Source organism: Oreochromis aureus, linkage group 13 (assembly GCF_013358895.1).
Source record: "Oreochromis aureus strain Israel breed Guangdong linkage group 13, ZZ_aureus, whole genome shotgun sequence".
NCBI classification, from domain to species: domain Eukaryota; kingdom Metazoa; phylum Chordata; class Actinopteri; order Cichliformes; family Cichlidae; genus Oreochromis; species Oreochromis aureus.
The window spans coordinates 5,032,026-5,038,025 of NC_052954.1; positions in this window are offsets into that span (position 1 = coordinate 5,032,026).

Below are 6,000 nucleotides of genomic sequence, written 5' to 3' on the forward strand. Positions count from 1 at the left end.
GGTGGCACAACCAGTTATTAGTTATGACCCATATTAGTTTAGCCTAAAACTGAGCAATCTATATGAGGCCCTCTTATTATGCACACACACCGTCCCTTCATACAGAAACGTCTTGAAGTCCCTTAGTGTTGTCAAAAGTGTACAGCTGATGGCAGGTCTACAGTATTCAGAAAACCAGTCATTGGAGATTTTTTGAAGTTCTTCATGACATTTTTTTCAGTTTTCTTACAAAGAATCTGTAAATGGCTTTAGATGCACAAATATTGCTTCATATACTGCTCTGTATCTGTATATTGAGGTGAAACATTGGTGGTATATTCATGACTAACAAAACCATGCAATCACTTTTATTGCACTGTTCACAAATTAAAAAAAAAAAAAAAACATTTAAACCTACCGGGTAAAGAGTTAATTTGTGTTACCAGGTTGGGAGATGTTCTGTGTCATTAATACAAAATAACAGTGAAGTGAGCAAACCTGTGCCATCTGTTTAGTGGAAATGGGTGATGAACAGTGATCTTTTGTTATCCATCCACCACAGAACTTTTCAAGCATCAAACAGAACTTTAATACAGTAAAATGAAAATGTCAACTGTACATCCAAATTAAAATATTCACAGACTTGGCCAAAAGGTTCTGTCACAAGAAGCTTGGCTCATGAATGCATGAAATTGGCCCCAGTATTCACTTTGTTTTCAAGTCTAATTCGACCATTGTCCACTGAGTGGCGTCACTTACAGCATTTTTTGCTGTAATATAAAATTGCCTCATTTTTACTTCCTTACACTCTATCCATACAGTTTATGAATTCAGCTTGCTGATATCAGCATTAGCTGATAACCTGCACTGCACCCACTAATCTAAATCTCATCTACTGGCTTCACGACTCCATAATACTGGCCAAAACTCTATCACTAAGGCTTTGAAGCACAGTCTGCCAATAGAGGGTTGTGTCATAGTGGCTAAAACAATCTTTACATACAGTCTATGGTATGTAGTGCTTTTTCAAGAAGCTGTTTTGAAGAAACTTCTTGGCCACTGATGGGCCTTAAGTGTTCTAAATCCTTCCATCTGTACAGATTACCTGTCTGCTCCCAGATGCTCTCCTCCTCCTTGGAAGGACCGTCATCTAGGAAAGGTCAAATAAATAATATCAGAAGTGAAATACCTCCCATGACATTTGGACTTGAGAATGCAGTATGTACATAATATTGCTGGCTGCTAATAACATTGCTGGTCTTTTGCGGTAACTGATGTCCTGTCATTGGTCCACATATTACTCATAATACTGATCCATTCAGATAGACAAAAACATAAAGTTTATGCACTAATCTGTTTTGTATTTTCCAGCTAGTGTGGTGGTTTTTTTGTTTTTGTTTTTTGTTTTGTTTTGTCCTGCACTTTAAAACATCCTGTAGTCCTCCTGTCAGTCTCTGGGGCTCACCTGAGCAGCTGCCACCACCAACACTCAAAATGAGTCCATCAGGGGTGCACAGACACACACACTTGTGCAAACTTGCCTTATTAGCTGCTCCAGATTGGCCATCCTAAAGCCCAGATGTCTGTGACCTCCCAGTGCCCCCTAAATGCAAAGCTATTGTGATTAAAGCATGATTGACAGTGCTGGTTATTAATTCTAATCTGGGGCACATATGTGGGGTGGTGGGCAGAGGGCAGGCAGCAGTGTGTGCCAGGCTCACGCCAAACGGAGGCTAATTCAGTCTGACACGCTATCAGAGCAGACTCTCACATACACAAGCATGCGACATTCCCCCGATGCGCCGACACAGCTATAGGCAACACACATTTTTCCTCTAATGCGCAGGAGAGAGGAGGCGAGGAGAGAAAGTTATCCATAAAACAAGAAGCGCGTACACATTTCACAGCACTCCAACACAAAAGTGGCATTTTCCGAAAACCATTAAGGTGCTCTGTAACTTCAAGTACATCATTTGAAAGCAGAAACAGCATGTGTTTTGCAAATCATTTCCATCTCGAGACTCGTATAAAGGTCTTACATTTACCACTTAGAGGCAGAAACTAGAGTGAAGGGTTATTTTCAAAATATGTTTTTGTTCCTTCAAGGTAAAAGCCTCGAAGCAAATGATGTCTCGTCTGTATTACCAAGTCACTTCCCAGGTTAAGGTGTCATCTCTGTGGCTGCAGTCAGCCTGGAATTACTGCAGGAGTATTACAGCAGGAATGGACGGACTCTGATTACTCATCATGGGGATGCTGTTTTATTGTAGACTCTAATGAAAATAACAGCCGACGCATGGTGATTTAAATGTATGCAGGCTCATTTGCTAGGACTAGCATCTCTTGTAACACTTGAAGTAACTTGGTAATTGGCAAATGAAGCCATCTTTAAAAGATGTGAACAGGATTAACATTGACTGTATTGGACACTGTTGTAACTCAGTGTTTTTGAGGCAGCAAACTACTAATTAGCAATAAAAAAAATAGTTTTCTCCTGCAATGATGGCTCTATTCATCTGCATCAGAGGTGCGAGTGTAAAATCTAAGTGGACTGTAAGTAGAAGCACAGAAAGAGAGGATGAGGTACTCTTGCTTTTCCTGTAGAGGGCATTGCTTTATCATGGAAGGGAAATGCATTCATGTTTTTCAAACAGTTGGTTGAAAATGGCACCAGAGAGGAAGACTCTGTTTTTGAGGGCAGCTCAAATCAACACATTTACATGTACAGACTGGTGGATTTGATTTAAAGTGCACAGTATGAATGAATGTATGGGTAAATGTAACTAGTACTTTGAGTGGTCAGTAAGAAAACATGTGAGTACATTACAGTATGTACTGCAGTCAAACTAGTTTCTGTGTATTTTTTATTAGTTATCTCCTTTTTGCTGGATTAAACAAGTGTAAAACCAGGCTCATGGTTGAGTAGTCTACTACTCTACTAACTCCCTAACTGGACGAAGTGACCCAGACACACCAGCATGGCCGCCATAATAACATCTGCTTAAATTCCTTAATGCTTCCTTTGCAGCCATGTCACTTAACGGGATGACTTGAAGTGGTACAAATCATGTAAATTATTTCTGTTTCCCATAATATACCATAATCTTGCTAATACGTAAATATGTTTTGAACACACACAAAGGTAATGGAAACATCTATTAAACACAGTTTTATTCAAATGTGCTTGCTATAGTTAGTTGGGGGGGGGGTTCTTGAGTGAAGTGAGTTTTTTTCTTTTTTACTTTACTTTAGAAAAGTGCTGCCCAAAGGAAGATAATTATCCATATTCATGTGATTAAAATACAAGTGAAGACTGTGTAATTCGGTTTGCATTGGCTATGTCACCTAATTGGACATTGCTATAGCCAGTCTTCAGGATTATTGCTAATTAATTTGACTTCAGAATTGCTGAAATCCTTAATAAAGACATGTGGATCATCTCTTCAGCAGAGGGAGAAAATGAGTGGACACCAATCATATTAATGTCACTTTCAGGCTGGTAAGCTTTTATCTTTTTCAACCTCAGCAGTGAAGTAATATTTCTTACTAGGTTGTCCATGTTTCTACAGTCTGTACAAAACAACACGGTTATGAAACACAGGGGCATTGCAGGTCCAATAAAAACATATCAAAATCATTGTCACAGATTAACTATCTGTGACTAGTGTAAGTCCAGTCTGATTCTCTGTATGTTTTAGGAAAAAATGTATTTCAATTTACCCCACAGTAAATAAAAGAATAACCAATTAAAACAGAAGTACCTTCAAATAAAAAAGAAGTGACAAAAACCAACAAAAACAGTTAAATGCTTTTAAACGCCAACTTAACTCAGGAAAAATTATTTTAAAAGTATTCCAATTATCTTGAATGGCCCTTTGCAACTCTTGTTGTCCTGACACTAGTTGCAGTGCAAGGAGACAGAACAGGTTAATCAAGATCTGACTGAAGCTTTGGACCTCTTTTTCTAGTTGGCAGCATGGCAGCAAGGCAGCCATAGCAGCACAGCTTCTCCTCTGGCATCCCACTCTGATGTCTTTCTGGTGTCCATTGTGCTCGTCTTTCTTATGTTACTTGTAGTTCAGGCCTGAAGCTCCAAATTACAGCCACCAAAATGGCCTAACCTGCCCCAGCTGCAAGTTAGTTCTTGCAGCCTTTTGTCATGATACTCAGAAAGCCGAATTATTCAATCATTAAATCTAGCAGGGTAAACACACCAATCAAATTTTTAAACAAAAAAAAAAAAAAAAATTAAATAAAACAATAATTGTGCAGAAAACCTAAGACACTAAAAGCAACAAAATAAACATGCAAAACACATTAAACCAAGTATTCTGCCTGGTGATGAGTACTGATTCCAGTACTTTTCTGCACAATTTTAGTTCTGCACAAACTTTTTCTACAAGCTTCATGAGGTAATGGAGGGGCCAGTCAGGTTAATGCAGAGGTTCCCAAAGTGTGGGGCCCGCCCCCTAGGGGGGGCACAGAGCCATTGCAGGGGGGGCGTGGTATGAAAAGAAAAAAGAAAAAAAAAGAGCGCTTGGACACTGTGGACAGGTTTTTGACGTGGCTCCCACACAAATGCAAAGCAGGAGATGAAGCGAACATTTTTCTTGTAAAAAAGGGGGGCCTGGCAAAAAAAGTTTGGGAACCACTGGGTTAATAGATCTGACTGGGCAATGCAGCGTCAGTTCTGAAAATAAACGAATGTGCTGCTTTCAGCGCTTGCACGGCCAGTGCGCAGCAACCCTTCAGGCTGGCCCATTGACCCAAAAATGTGTCGGCCCACCGGGAAAGTGCCCAGTATGCCAGATTACCAGTCTAGCCCATATCTCCAACCTGTATTTAGTTCTATGGATTTATAAATTGCATTGGTTTCCCCTGTTAATTCTGCCAGTCTTCTTTAGCATTTCCCTTTGCTTTGCTATTGACATGAATAAAAATGCTGCCATGGCCTTTCTGAGCTCTTTCACAACCTTATTTCTCAGTATAATAAATAAAAGCCTGCCATTTTGTGCTTTATCTAAAGAGGTACCTTTAGAGCATGGTCCTTTGGTTTCATAAGTGAAAGTATATTTCCATTAAAGCAAGGTAAAAAGTCTATTTAACCTGTTTTACTTTTCATTTTTCTAAAAAAATAAATAAATCTATGCATAGTTCTCTGAAGTACAGTCATGAAAGCATTATAGCTATTATCCAGGCTTTTATGCAAAAAAAAAATCACTACAGTTTATTTCATTGATTGCATTTTCCAGACTGTAAAAGCCAAGCCAACGAGAGTTTCTGAGATTCTAGTTGATCCTTCAATAACCTGTTGGAAATAAAGGCTGCTTGTTACCCTTTTTAATGCTTTTCATTTTACTTTATTTTTCAAATGTAAATTGAAGTCCCCTAATAAAATGGCCTCATTATTTGTACCACAGTCTTTAATAAGAGTATTCAGTTTGTCATAAAACACTGCAGATGGTAGTCTATATGTTCCAATTATAGTGAAGGACATTAGAGCTGAGAGTGTTAATTTGAGTCATTGACACACGACTGATTAATCTATTTACAGCTTATACTATTCTTAACATAGAAAAGCACAGCCTGCCCTGACCATCAGAACATATTGCAACCTTGCACATTTAATATGTCAGCTGTGGAGTTTTCATGTCATGTTTCTAAGAACCACAAATTAAAAAGAAAAATCCAAATGTGGTTCATACATACAGTAAGATGTTGTAGTGTTTCAGTTTAGGAATGGAGTTTCATATGTATAAATAGTCCTCTTTCCTATTTGCCATGGAAGGTGGCAACATTGTCAATTTATGGCCCCACAAATATTTACATACACTCTTCTGTTAGGAGAGAGAACAGAAAGAGGTTTTCACCCACTGCAAATGTACTCCACTGCATTCCTCCAAAATCACAACTGAACATCGCAGGATGCAGATGCTGTATGTGTCAGGGGAAATGTGATTGGTGGACCAGACTAGGGATGGGAGCAACAGTTCCCTGGGAACGGGAGAAATGTGAAATAAA